Source organism: Argopecten irradians, chromosome 8, assembly GCF_041381155.1.
Source record: "Argopecten irradians isolate NY chromosome 8, Ai_NY, whole genome shotgun sequence".
In the NCBI taxonomy this organism is placed as follows: domain Eukaryota; kingdom Metazoa; phylum Mollusca; class Bivalvia; order Pectinida; family Pectinidae; genus Argopecten; species Argopecten irradians.
This window is the reverse complement of record NC_091141.1, coordinates 6,954,520-6,970,502: the sequence shown is the minus strand read 5'-3', so window position 1 is coordinate 6,970,502 and position 15,983 is coordinate 6,954,520. Positions and strand designations below refer to the sequence as shown.

The following is a 15,983-nucleotide window of genomic DNA, read 5'->3' as shown; positions in this document are numbered from 1 at the left end:
GACATGGTCAAATGGTGTAATTGTTGATGTCTATACTCCAGACATTGGTTTAGACATGGTCAAATGGTGTCATTGTTGATGTCTATACTCCAGACATTGGTTTAGACATGGTCAAATGGTGTCATTGTTGATGTCTATACTCCAGACATTGGTTTAGACATGGTCAAATGGTGTCATTGTTGATGTCTATACTCCAGACATTGGTTTAGACATGGTCAAATGGTGTCATTGTTGATGTCTATACTCCAGACATTGGTTTAGACATGGTCAAATGGTGTCATTGTTGATGTCTATACTCCAGACATTGGTTTAGACATGGTCAAATGGTGTCATTGTTGATGTCTATACTCCAGACATTGGTTTAGACATGGTCAAATGGTGTCATTGTTGATGTCTATACTCCAGACATTGGTTTAGACATGGTCAAATGGTGTAATTGTTACATGGTCTAATGGTGTTTGTTGATGTCTTTACTCCAGATATTGGTTTAGACATGGTCAAATGGTGTCATTGTTGATGTCTATACTCCAGACATTGGTTTAGACATGGTCAAATGGTGTCATTGTTGATGTCTATACTCCAGACATTGGTTTAGACATGGTCAAATGGTGTCATTGTTGATGTCTATACTCCAGACATTGGTTTAGACATGGTCAAATGGTGTCATTGTTGATGTCTATACTCCAGACATTGGTTTAGACATGGTCAAATGGTGTCATTGTTGATGTTATACTCCAGACATTGGTTTAGACATGGTCAAATGGTGTCATTGTTGATGTCTATACTCCAGACATTGGTTTAGACATGGTCAAATGGTGTCATTGTTGATGTCTATACTCCAGACATTGGTTTAGACATGGTCAAATGGTGTCATTGTTGATGTCTATACTCCAGACATTGGTTTAGACATGGTCAAATGGTGTCATTGTTGATGTCTATACTCCAGACATTGGTTTAGACATGGTCAAATGGTGTAATTGTTGATGTCTATACTCCAGACATTGGTTTAGACATGGTCAAATGGTGTCATTGTTGATGTCTATACTCCAGACATTGGTTTAGACATGGTCAAATGGTGTCATTGTTGATGTCTATACTCCAGACATTGGTTTAGACATGGTCAATGGGCAAATTGGTGTAATTGTTGATGTCTATACTCCAGACATTGGTTGACCTAAGACATATTGTCAATTCAAAAGAATTCAGACAGATTACAAATGGAATAATGTCTGTGGTAAAATAAAGAAAAAGTCTCTAAGGAATAACAAACATGAAGGCACTTCTTTCCAAAACTATTTCAAATTATTTTGTTGCTATGGTTTCTTAGGAAGGGGAGTGAATATTGTTAGCCATCGCCAGATATAATTAAATTCCAAGATTTTGCTGTTTTCTTATCATTGCTATATGTTTCATGAAATGTTTTCTATTTTAGCCGCACGATTTGAGTTTTTCATGCTGTTGAAGTACCGTGCTGTGAATCCTGACCTCCAGATGGCTGTGACTAATGATGGAGATGTCCATCACATTAACGAAGCCAGTCTCTTCTTCCCCAAAGCAATTACGCTCTCTTGGTTTGAGTTCTCACGTGTAATCAGACGACTCAATCTCACTGAAAAAGAAAGAGTATTAGTACTCGCTATTGCTCTGGTTTTTAGAGGTAATTAAAATTATCTGAGTATTCAAATTTAGGTGTGATTTTGAATATATAGTGAATAGTCTAATTGGGTCTACACTATACTTAATTGAAATGAAAGTTTCTTCATGTTCACAAATTGAGCCTGAGGTTTCATTTGTTTCAGATCGTTGTAAATTAGAAGAGCCTGAAAGAGTGGAAAGGATACAACTGAATCTGATTTCCTATCTGCGCAATGTGTTGAAGGAACGATATGGCAAACAAGAAGTCTTTATGTTTTCTAAGATTATGAATATGTTCATGGCGTTTCGGGAGCTGACGGAGAGTTATATGAAACAATACAAAGAACTCTGTAAAGACAAATTCCTGCCCAAACAGTGTCCAGAAATGTTAGAATTTTTGTTTGAGGACGATTAATGATCCTTTACGCCAACTCATTTCTCTGTAGGTAAAAACTGCGATTCCACTTGAAGCATAACAAAATTGATTACTTTTATAAAAATTTTAATTATTGATGCAATCATTGTCAATGCAATGCAAATTCATAAAAAGATATAACATTTCCCCAGAGGAATTCAGCTATACGTTACACATGTGTCTACATGAAGTAATCAATGTTACCTGTTCGGTTATGACCTCACACCTACCGTATTTGACTCATTAAGTACCGAGGACGATTGGAGGTACTGTACGTGATCCTTCAGCACTAAGCTATTTTTCAGTTTCATGATTGTCTCCGTCCTGAAAGAGCAGTACATCTGGTTCTTGTATAATGTAAACATGTGGACTTTCTTGGACAAATACAATAAAAAAAATTCAAAAACCTTGTAATCGGGACATATTTAGATGTACATGGAGATCTTATTTCTCAGACACACCTACGCTATCCAACTTCTACTGTAACTCAAGATTTCACTAGGGTTAGTGGTGTCTTGTTTCCTGACATCTTAAGGTGTCACAAAGAAAGTTGGGAAGGGACACTGATAGGGATAGGAATCAAATATAGTACATCTGATACCGAAGATCTCGATAATAAGCCTCGCTCTAAAATAGGCCGGTCTTGAAAGTAATCATTGATTTTACATTGGAGTCAAAATATGCGGTACTGGAAAATTAGCTTTTGATTCCATGCAGTGACATGACAAATAGCTATAGGCTGAACCAAATGAAAGGGATAAATAAACAACGTGTCTAGAAATTACTTAAAATGTATAATTTACCAGTTAGTTATTACGAATTGTGTAAATAACATCGATTGTTATTTATTGATCATTTATTTAACCAATAAGACGATCTCGTAAATAAGCCATACTCTGCTTATGGGATTAAGATCCTGACATGGTCCCGACCAAGTGTTCGGGTCAATCCGAAATCCAAGATGACCGCCACAGCCATCATCTTGACAAAGTGTTGTGACATCTCTGGTTGACCCCAAATCGAAGATGGATACACCATGACTCATATCTAATTAATTTCCGATATGACTATTGCCAGATGCCAGATGTCAGATGACTGTTAAGGTGAAGGGTATTGTTAAAGTTTCCCATACTTAACAGTGGACAACTGATGCACAAAACCATTTATTTATTCCGAAGCTAAATATTTTCCTTTTTGTAAAATGATTTAACTTGGCTTTATATAAAACCAAATTAATTTAGAAAAATCATTTAATATAAAGCATTTCGTTTAACATATCATTTCAAGATGTACTTCGACTGGCTTGAAAATTATCATGACGATTTGTATGAGCTACATATATTAAATCTAATGCATGTGACAATCTTGTTAGTCCATGAACCAGACATCTGTAGAGTTTGTAACCATTCATTGTGATGTTTGTATTGATTTCTGTTTTGAATGTAACACACAGTTTTGTTTTGTCTATCAATCGTCTTATATAGAACCTCTAACACAAAGTATGATTTCCATTTCTGTAGGAGAAATCATCCACTATATAAAAATCTGTATAAACCATATGTAATAAGACACCATATTATCTTTGTAGAGTAACATCTGTTTTATGTGTGTATGGCTGTAAACCAAATTGCATTCATTAGATATTTGTGTTTGTATCCTGTAATTTTTGGTCCTACTTAATTGTAACCTGTAACATCAGAAATCACTTTTGTTAACTTCTGTTTGATTGGTCATCATTTTTGTTTGTAACATGTAATTTCATTAGTCACCTACACTTCTAACATTGCTCCATATTTGTACCCAGTAAATCAGTCATCGTTACAATGTAATGTAACCAGTAATTAAATGACCACGATGGATCTTCACAAGCTAGAACTAGCTTACAGCGATCCGATCACAGCGATTCAGCGATAATGTATTTATCACATCGTGTTCATTGATCATCCTTCTGTTTGCCACTGTCTTGTGACGACAGTTTTGACCACGGGAGTTAAAGCTAACTTGTTATTGAAAAGATATTTAGATATAATTGAAATATATTTTTTAAAACTAGCTTTAAACATCTGAAGTTATATCACTTTATAAAGTTAGTTATAGTGCTGCAACATATGCTTCCCCCACGGTACAATACGTATCACAATACTTGTCTCATGACACGACACGTAGCACAATATTTATTAGATAATTAATCATTCAAAAAGTTGTTTACCCCTTCTTTTTCAATAATACGGAATCTAAAATGCTTCCATATGTGTGAATTTAAAGTTGCTTTAGGTTCTTTTAGTTCTATAGTGTCTCCAGGTATTTAAAGCGCTGCCATGTTTGTAGGAAGACACTCATAACCGCTGAAAAATTCGCCTGATCTGGAAATTGGTTGGGGGTACCGTGATATAAGAAAAAAATACTATGAACCGCACCGTGTAGTACATACCGTTTTATCATTGCAACACTGTTTACTTATATTCCTATAATACTGATTAATTATAAGGTTCAGTTTGATTTGATTACTTAAAATCTCGTTAACAGTCAGGGTCATTTAAGAATGTGCAAGGTATGGGAAGTGGAGAAAAGCCAGGGTACCTTAAGAAAGCTACTGACCAACGGTCAGTACCAGGCAACTGTGGGTTTCGATTTTGTTACCCAAAATGGAAAGCTTGTGATAATGTATGCCGGGACATCTTTAGCACTCCGACAGCATGGCCCTATCTGTCCTAACATGTTATCCATGGTAGTGTAACAGAGCACATGATTTGATATTTAAAATAATTACTGCCTCTGCCATGGTTCGAACTGAGAAACTCTGGATTAGATTTTATATTTAACATAATCTCTGCCTCTGCCAGGATTCGAACCGAGGACCTCTGGATTACTTTAGTCTGACACTTAACCAATCGAGCTAAAGAGAAGTAGTGCCTTATAGAAACTCTATTACTGATACCAAGTTTTGTGATATTATGTGGAGTGCCCGGCTGGTGATAGTGTTCATCTCAGTCTGTCTGTCCGTCCACATCAAGTTTATCAGTGTTGTCATATGGCTCATCATCGGTTATCACCAATGTTTAAATCTTAAGGAGGGTAAAAGTCGATGGCCTGGGAGACAGTTCAAAAGGTCATGATCACTGTTACTATTTTTAGAAAAGACTTTATACAGTACACATTAATTGTTTGTTTGGTTTTTTAGCTCACCTGGTCCGAATGACCAATGTGTGCTTATGCCATACCGTGGCGTCCGGCGTCCGTCCGTCCATCAACAATCGACTTCTTCTCCATAGCCACTGGTCGGAATTTTAACAAAATTTGACTGGTAGCATCTTTATGGGTAACTAATTAAAATTTGTACAAATGATGGGACTGACCCCCAGGGGCCTGAGGGGCGGGGCCAAAAGGGGTCAATTTGGCTATTTCCGTATAAACGACTTCTTCTCTGAAACAAAGCATGGGATAGCACTCGTAATGCAATGGTAGCATTCTTATAGGGCGGGGATTCAAAATTGTACAAATGATGGGCCTGACCCCCGGGGGCCTGAGGGGCGGGGTCAAAAGGGGTCAATTTGGCTATTTCCGTATAAACGACTTATTCTCTGAAACTAAGCATGGGATAGCACTCATAATGCAATGGTAGCATCCTTATAGGGTGGAGTCCTAAAAACCGTGCAAATGATGGGACTGACCCCCGGGGGCAGAGGAGTGGGGTCAAAAGGGGTCAATTAACAACTTCTCTGCAACTAAGCATGAAAGGGCCGACCCGCTGGGGTCTTAGACGCAGGGCCAAAAAGGTTAATAAGGCTACTATTTTCATATAAATTAGTTCTTCTCTGAAACTATGTATTCGATAGCATATCTGTATGGTATCTATAGCATCATTATATGGTTGGGATTCAAAATTAAACATATCATGGGGTCAAGTTGTCTGTGTGATTTTGAATCATTATTTACTAAATTACAAAATTACTCAAAAAACACAAAAAAAAACAGGTGAGCGATACAGGCCCTAATGGCCTCTTGTTTATAGTGTTAAAATTCTGTTATAATTGCATTGTTGTGATTTTAAATAAATTCTAATGGACAACAGATAGATTTTGCTTTAGTCTGTTGTTTTATGGTGGAATATAGATGTAAAAGAGAAAGCACAATGTAATATTTATAATAAAATGGTTTAATTGGCAAAATTGTTCTTAACATGAAAGTCTAATCTTTAAGTTTATTTTAATCTGAGAAAGCTGATTATATATTTTATTTATAGTTGGTAAGGGGTTAAGGATAACAAGAGAGATCCCAGGGTGATCTTGGCGCCCACCAAAGAATGATCTATGTATGCATAGGTATTTAGCACGCTGATAAGTCAAAGACCCACTATAGACTAATATATAGAGAATCTATAGTGGGTCTTTGACTTATCAGCGTGCTAAATACCTATGCATATACATATGAAATTGGAGAAAATTCAAGATAGTGGCTGCTCGGCCATACTGTTGACCGATTAGTCCTTAAATGCAATATGCACAACTAGGGTCCTAGGGAAACCTACATATAAAATTTCAAATAGATCCCTTAAGTACTTTCTGAGAAATAGCTGTAACAACCTTCAACCACCGAATTCCAAGATGAAATAAACCGTATATTAGAAGACGAATGACAATTAACAACATATCACAGGTTCATTTGAAAAGGAGGGAGAATAATAATAGAAATAATAAAACTGGATGTTGATGAAATGAAAAAAGAAATACAAGAGATATCACAGTGTTTCAGCAGTCTTTCTGAGAAATAGTGGTAACAGACTTTAACTATCAAAGTCCAACATGGCTGCCTGGCGCCCATCTTGTTGGCCGATTGCTCCCAAAATGCAATATGCACAACTAGGGCTCTAGGGGATCCTATACATATATGAATTTTGAGTACTTTCTGAGAAATACACAACTGTAGCTGTAACAAACTTTAACTATCAAATTTCAAGATGGCGGTCACTCGGCGATCTTGTTGACCGATTTGTCCCAAAATGCAAAATGCACAACTATGGTCCTAGGAGAACCTACATATTAAATTGGTGACAGATCCCTTCATTACTTTATGAGAAATAGCTGCCTCGCTACTTATGAAATTTCAAAAAGATCCTGTGCGGAATGGCGGACGACGGACGAAAGGCGATTTGAATAGCCCACCATTATGATACCTTTGTTTGTATGTAGACCACTCTATGTAATGTAAACTTGTATGATAATGTTTCTTGATGATTTAAGTTTTATTAACAAGTTCATTGTCGTATTTAGAGCACCAGATGCAAATTAAATTTCAATATCGTCCTAATTAATTTACCATTTCAGATGTTAGAAAGGTCTTCACACTTGCGAATACGTGAAGTTGTTCCGATCACATACAATCTCTACACCCCTGGACTCAAGGACTATCCAATATATCACAAGAGATTTAGAGTTGATTTTGTAGTAGTGAAATTGATTACTGGATCAATTTCTATAAATAACTTTTAACATGAGTGTTCATTTCATATGAGATCGTTTCATAAAATCTCATATGAAATGAACACAAAGGAGGTGTTGCATGGCCGCCCACGATCGATTTTTAATTTTTTGGTGCAAATACATCAATCGGCACATAATACATATCGGAACAGTACTTATTCCATGAATAGATTAATCTTGCGAATACAGCGCCACCTTTTATAAGTTTTACGTCCGATTCCTACTTGTGCGCCTTTAATGTATTAAGGCATACAAAAGCCAAAGTTAAATTATTTTGGTGTAATAACATAGCATTTTGTATTATCTTTTTAACGATATACAATGCTTCATCATATCTGTTGGGGTTTTCTTGCAATTTCCTGTTTTGCTCTTATTTAGTCTTGAAAATAGAGCAATTTCATTTCATTAGTTTTTAATTAATTCCTTAGATAACAATGACAAACCCCGAGTACCCTAAAATTTTAGCAATCAAAAAGATCTTCATATATCATTTATTGAAGCATGAAAATGCCGACTTTTTAGCACTTTTTTACGTCTACCCCCTTTATTTCTTACACAATATCAAAGTACTGAGAGTACTGAAACTTAAAAATGTAAAACGAAAACTGTCCTTCTCTCGGCTCTATCATGAATATTACTTGAGTAAAACATATCCCATGTAAGTTGGTGTACCAAAGTTCGGTCGAACGGACATTTATTGACCTTTGACCTAGTTTTGCGTATATATCATATAGGACTATTCACAAAATGTTAATTTTAGGGTCATATATTTGACTAGACAATCAAGCAAAATAAGGTCAATTTCACATATATTTCCTACACCACTTGTCAGAAGTATTTCCTATTTTTGTCGTCATGGGTTTATTTACAAATTGATAAGCAAATGCATCATTAAGCAAAACGTATACCGGTGTAATTTATATGTTGACCTTAGATATTTCTCAAAAGAATATACTGTTGTTTTGATATGTCATAAACATGTCATGGATAACTAGGATTTCATTCTTAAGCCAAACACCTCATGTCTGACTATTATTCACACAATAAAACATGGTCAAACTATATACAGTAATGAAAAAAGAATCCAGTGGACTGAAATTACGTAACTTTTTGGGGGCAACACATTGGATATTGCACGCTAGGAGCTCTTCAATAGACGTACTTGGTGTCTGATATATTTTTTTTTAAATGTTACCATGAAAGTAGGTCAAGTAAACAAATTATGTGGAGCAGTACAGACCCACTATCTGAGTTCTTTAGGCATATCACCTATTGAAAAGCTGTTTTAAGATTTTCATACATTAGACCTGTCTGAAGCTCTTTATTCCAGCATACTGCAAGGTGTCTTAGTTATTGTCAAGAAGTCGTTTATGTTTGCCAATTTGGACCCTGTGGCCTTGAATTAACGTTAAGGTCATTCATTTGACAAACAGCTTTGTAGCCCTTTATTCAAGAATACGTAAGGTCTAACATCATGTTCCGATGCCTTTTCAGTTATTGAGAATAAGTCGTTTGAATGAAAAGTGTATGCATGACGGACGGCGCACCAAGTACGATCACTATGTCACCCTGACCTATCGGGCAAGATGATTTAAGAACATTTGCCCTTCATCCCAACTACATGTATAATACCAGGTCTCTAGTCCTCTTAATTATTCACAGGAACTCGTTTAAAGATTTTAGTCTATTTGACCCATGTAACCATAATGTAGGTCAAGGTCATTCATTTGAACAAACTTGGTAGTCCTTCATGCTAGCATTCTACAGTCCCAATATCAGATTCCAATGCCTCTTAGTTATTCACAATAAGTCGTTTAAAGTTTTTAGACTATTTGACCCTTGTAACTTTAAATGAACTTGGTAGCCTATCATGCCAGCATACTACAGGCCTTACCAGGTATCTAGGCATCTTCGTTATTCACAAGAAATCGTTTAAAGATTTAGCTTTTTTGACTTCCGTGAGCTTGAATGAAGGTCAAGATAATTCATTTCCACAAACTTGGTAGTCCTTCCAGGCTTCCAGCATTCTACATGCCTAATATCAGTTTCTTTGGGCCTTTCGGATATTGAGAAGAAGTCGTTTGGATGACAAGTTTACGAAGGACGAAATGCGAACAGCGCACGACAATGGATGAAGCATGGTGACTATAAGTCATCCTGACCCTTCGGGTTAGATGACCTCATGACATTAAAATGAACTAATGGGCGTTAGAATTGTACCCACTGTCCTTATTGTATGATCTTATAAGGCGACCAAATTCAGAATCGTATCTTAGCATCTTTTCTTCCTAACTTACTTTATACTTCCTAACGTCACCCTTGACACCCCCTCACGTTATGTCTTCGATTGTGAGGTAGGCTCTGGGCTCTGTCTCCTTGCCGAGACACACCCTGCTTAGCGTTCAGCATTAAGCGAGTAGGACGACTGGTTCGCCTGTTGTCAGTATAATGTGACTGGGTGGGATGTGTTGCTTGGTGTCTTCGGCGGCATGTTTCAGTGATATAGCACTATGAAAAGGACAAGAGTTCCACTATAGAAGAAGACACAACATGAATATAACGCAGTCTCCCATAATATATACCAGGCACATCATACAAGCGAGACACTGCATACATGGATGCCGTCCTTACATGACCCTGGCTGTTAATAGGACGTTGATTTAATCAAACAAACATTAAAAACGATTTTATAGAGTCAAGAATGCAGGAATCGGTCTACCGCGAAAGCAAACTGGTTGATTCGCTGATTTTTACTGACGTACTACTACAGCTATAGTCATTTAAGGACGGCATCCGGTGTATGTCATTTGATATATTCTACGGTGTTGCCCCACCAAAGGACAGAACCAAGAAATTTTTCCCCAGAATTAATTTAGTAACAATAGTATTTTTTTTAAATAGTTATAATAACAACATTGACCGACATATTATTATTTAAACTAATTGATATGCGTATTACGGTCTCCCTTTGTTCTAAGAAGTTAGACGAAAATCTCTAGCAAAATGAAGCTGCTAGAAAGCAATGGCCATTGAAGGATGCACTTTCATGAAGGATGTTGGATGAGAAAAAAGCTTATACTTATGTAATCAGTACCTGGTAAACTTTTTGTTAGTATTATTTCGCGATACCTATAGGCTACTAAAGGTAAACTGAGACATAGAGCCTCGTCTGATGTCTGATTGACGTCACCAAAAAAGGTACCAAATTTTGTCGCCTTTTACGATCATGCAATTGGTACAGCAGGTGCAATTCCTACGCCCTTCATGAGACGATGGCAACATTGGCAGTTCCCTACAATCCGTGGGCAAAGGACACAAACTGTCGTATTTGATCTTTATTACCTTAATGCTTATACAGTTTCTGGAATGCAACATGTCATTGTGTATATGTTAAATCACAACTGTCAGTATTATGTGTCCCACTCTTTCAAAACGGATAAGTAGAATTTCCGAAAAATATTATAAACATGAGTTTATGATGATAATTTCAAGGTTTGGTCGAAATACACACCTCATCATCACGTTCTACTCTTACAGTAAAGTCGATAATATATGACAGTGTACTCTCAGTACTTTGATATTATGGAAAAAATAGGGGGTAGGGGAAATTAATCTAAAAAAAAACGTGGCATATCCAGTGATTCATCAACTTGAGCTGTTTATGGTGAAACGATGATAATCTGAATATAATTTTAAACATCAAAATTTTAGGGTACTCGAGTAGTGCCTTACTTATTCTGTCGCTCAAACGAAAAATAAAAAACTTCAAAAAGTCGTATTTTCTGTCATATTTGATATCTACGTTCGATTTGTGATAGAATGATATTGGATACAACCAAGTGTGATATGTCGTTAAAAAGGCATTTTTATGTGGTATTTTCAATCACAACGAAAACGCGATTTTATTGTTTTTACTATGACTTATGCCAGGTAAAAGGCCCAATAGGCTTTAAATTTACCAGTGTTAATGTAGGGGGCGCTGTAGTCATAATAATAGTCAAATCGGGTTTTAAATATTATAGACATATGTGTATTAATGCAATTAACTAATTTAAATTCAAAAATCAAAAATTAATCGTGGGCGGATTTTCACCCTATATGCAACACCTCCTTTAAGATACTTTTTTATATGACTGTGAGTTTTGCGGTTTTCTTATTGATCTAGACAGCTCGGACAGGTCTTGACAAAATCCAAAATCCAATGTCAACCTGAAACCGATGAACAACTGTTCAGAAGTTGCATTGCAAATCCGGTAACCTGGCTATAAATATACAGGGAATTCCCTGTCTCTTTCACATTTTTGACCAATCAAAATAAAGCATTGCCGATCATTGGGCAATAGCCAAATCCAACATGGCAGACAACAGTGAGGCAGGATTAAGAAAGGTATTTTAACTCATTTTAAATGTAGCTATATTTTCGAAAGTTATATTGTGAATAAGTACAGCAGAAGTACTAAAAGAACCTATTGAGAATACGTGGATGAAGATTTTCTTGATATTTTGTTTAATTAGACATTGCGCTGTGCTTGCTTCTAAATCGTTCTATGAAAGTAGCAAAACTCGTATCAATGTATCGTTACATATAACAAAACAAATATTGACTTTTTGAAGGTTAAAGATGATATTTCCCTCGGGGAATATCACCTTTCTCAGGTTAAACAATATTCCTCGAATTAACCTGTTTTGTTGAATATCAAAGAAAGTGAAATATAATTTAACAAAGCATGACTTTGTTGCAAACACATATATATGTCACCGTGTTTCGTCCGTAGTTGTACGCCGTGCGTCGTGAGTCGTGCATAAGACCATTTATACAAAAGCCTACTTCGTTGCTATATTTTCCGGAAATTATATTAACCGAGACTTTGGCGGGACTTTGCTGTGCACGAGATCTCGGGACTGCGCCGAGACTTTTCAGTTTTCTACCGTCCTTGAGAGGTGATGGTTGTGTTTTGAATCCTATGTAATTTTTATATATTTGTCGCCCATCCTTTCCCTAATTTGCTGTTATCGTATTGTATGGAAATGCATTAACATTATTGTGTGTGTATTTTTCGCTGTCAGTCGATATTTTTGCTATTTTTTTAGTTTGAAATACTTGTGAAATTGTGCAATGTTGGACTTGGCATGTCTTGCTTTTAGACGGATTTCGATGGTAATTAAAAGTCTTCACTCTTGTGTTGAGAGCCGTTGGTTGGCTGGAAAAGAGTGGGAGTCTCCGTTAGTGAGTTTCGGGGAAGCCGTTAAGGAGATATTTTGAGAATCTTCGCTGGAAAACGGTGTTTGTGAAATTGGAGGTTAAACTATCGATAATCCGGCCCGGTGTGTAGCGCCACGTGCTCGCTCTTTCATCGATGGGTAGGAGTTAATTCTGATAGCGAAAACGTGAGAATACTAGCAGCAAAACTGTCCATTGCACATTACTTCCCACTGAGCCACGCGAGTATTTTCTTGTTGTCGACTTTACACATGTTAAATGTTAATGCATTTCCATATTATACGATAATAGCAAGCTAGGGAAAGGATGGGCGACAAATATATAAAAATTACATAGGATTCAAAAACACAACCCTCTCCTCTCAAGGCCCGGTAGAAAACTGAAAAGTCTCGGCGCAGTCCCGAGATCTCGTGCCAAGCAAATTCCCGCCAAAGTCTCGGTTAATACAATTTCCGGAAAATATAGCAACGAAGCGCACCGCAGCTTCGTTACACATATTTGGTGTGAAACATCAGTGGGGAAGGACAACCAAACTTTTTATAAATAAGAAAGGTCCTACCCTAAGGGGCAGAGGGGCAGGGCCCCAAAAGGGGGAATTTTCTTGATTTACACTTTAAAAACCTACTCCTCCTTCATCTTTGCATGAATGGCAACCAAATTTATTTGAAACATTGTTGTGAAAGGGCAATCATATCTTATATAAATGAGCCTACTCCGACCCCTAGAGGCTGAGGGTGAGGTCCCAAAAGGAGAAGCTTTTTTTTAGCTTTAAAATCCTACTCCTCTTTAATCCATTAGTGGATTACATCCATATTTGTTGTGAAACATCATTGGGGAAGGAAAATCATATTGCACATAAATGAACCATATTCGACGCCTGCGGACAGAGGGGCGGGGCACAGAAGGGGTAACTTTAATGAAATTTGGCTTTAAAACCTTACTCCTCCTTAACCCTTGAGTGGATTACATTCATATTTGGTGTGAAACATCATTGGGGAAGGACAATCATATTTTATATCAACGAGTTAGGTCCGACTCCTGGGGACAGAGGGGCGGGGCTCAGAAATATTTTGACTGAAATTTGGCTTTAAAATCATACTTCTCCTAAACCCATGGGTGAATAACAAGCATAATTGGTGTGAAATATCAATAGGGAAGACGATAATATTTTATATAAACGAGTTAGGTCCGACTCCTGGGGACAGAGGGGCGGGGCTCAGAAATATTTTGACTGAAATTTGGCTTTAAAATCATACTTCTCCTAAACCCATGGGTGAACAACAATCATAATTGGTGTGAAATATCAATGGGGAAGACGATCATATTTTATATAAATGAGCCAGATTTGACTCTTAGGGACGAAGGGGCGGGGCTCTAAAGGGAAAACTTTGATGAAAGTTTGCTTTAATATCCTAATACTCGTTAACCCTTGAATAGATTACAACCATATTTGTCATAAAACATCATTAGGTTATGACAATAATATTTCATAAAGGATCAAGGCAAGACCTAGGGGGACAGAACGGCAGGGGTCCAAAATGATGGGAGCTTTGCGGAAATTTGGCTTGAAAAATCGGTCTCCTCCTTAATCCTCGATATATTACAGCTATATAGTCGTGGAACAGCTGTAGAAACAAATTATTCAACCTTAACGACCATTCAACTTCACAGGAGTCAAATAAGCTAAAATCTTTAAACAACTTAACAACGAATAACTAAGAGGCCTAGAGAATTGATATTTGGTCTGCAGCATACTAGGATGAAGGGCTACCAATTTTGTTCAACAAATGACCTTAACCTATTTCAGAAATTTACATATTAAACTAAGATGTTCCTTGCATTGCCTATATTAATTGTTAACCACTACTTTATACTGTGACTGTTTTGTGCAATGAGTCAGATGGCCGTTAAGGTCCATGGGCCTCTTGTTTTTACAAGATATTTGGAATTGTGAATCTTGTAATAGAGAAAATGAGGAATTGATCAATTACAATAAACTACTAACTAAATCGACTGAATTACTATTATCTTTATTCTGTTGTCGTGATTGTTGCTATTGTATTTTAGTTACCTCTTTATAACTTAATTTCTAAAAAGAGAAGTCATATATTATAACAGGGAGTTTAACTACCAATTTAGATAATTGTATATTTGTACATTTATAACTTCTATATTCTGGCACAGCCTCTAATTTTACAGTTATTAGAGTGATAGAGAGTGTAATTACACATGTGACTCTGTATCTGGAGAACCAGAATTATATGTATGAACTTGTATTGAGGCGTTGAGTTATTCTTTCCAATAATTGGCTAATCAGATGATCTGTGATCACAACCCAGTATAATAGACTTGAGTGAGGAACCCTCAAGTAGAGACGAGGACGAAATTCGTTTCAATATGGTGTAGCATGAGCCATCTATAATATTTCACTTAAAGCCCCACTATCCGTATCTGTCTTATTTTTTTTCATGATTCAGAAGAATGGTGAAAAACAAATCTCCTGTTATAATTCATGTAGAGATAGGACTAAATCGAAGTCAAGATGAGTGATAATGGTTCGGAAACTTTGATAAAAATCAAATAAATATTGAACATCGCTATGTGGGTCCCACTTAGTCAAACAAGCCGAAGTAAGCCGACATTGTAACGTCGTTGCCGAGAACGTCATGTGACTACCGTAACTACGTAACGTCTGTCCGAACTCTTCCGAGAACGGGTCATGAACTTTCCGACATCCGTTCGGCAATGATCGTAACTTCTATGGCGACCAGTTTAAAATGAAGGCATGTTTACAAGTATCGACTTTCAACAACTACTGTACCGAAGTTATTAAGAAATTATTTTAAGTATTCTTTGATATAACTTAATTTCAACTACATCTACAAATACTAACAATATCGGGTTAGAATCTAACTTGACTTTTTGTTGATAGTAACATATAGTGTGGCTTTAAATTGACGTGTTTTTTTTTCTTCACTTACAGGTAACGAGATTGATTTGACTGCGGGAACAAACACTTGAAAGCGTTGCACATTTATATACTTCATATAAGGAGGGAGGACCCCATTCGGATCAGGACCCAAATCGGATCACGGATACGACAAATTGCTCTTTTTATCACATGCACATTTTACGTGTAAAATAAACGTGCATAAAGTCATAAAAATGCATTTCCGCGATATTTATACCAAATTTTGAAGCAATGATCGATTTTATTATGCTTTAATGAAGA

General features: G+C 36.6%; 1 protein-coding gene and 1 long non-coding RNA gene across 2 annotated transcripts in view; one reads left to right on the top strand and one right to left on the bottom strand.

The window, feature by feature from the left end:
* LOC138329231 (soluble guanylate cyclase 88E-like) overlaps nt 1–15,983 on the bottom strand; it is a 317,936-nt gene that overhangs the window by 279,865 nt on the left and 22,088 nt on the right. The gene's annotated exons all lie outside the window — the stretch shown is intronic.
* On the top strand, nt 1,133–6,121 carry LOC138329227 (uncharacterized). The gene is made up of 2 exons (XR_011209430.1): nt 1,133–1,657; nt 1,800–6,121. It is a non-coding gene; the product is annotated as an uncharacterized lncRNA (long non-coding RNA).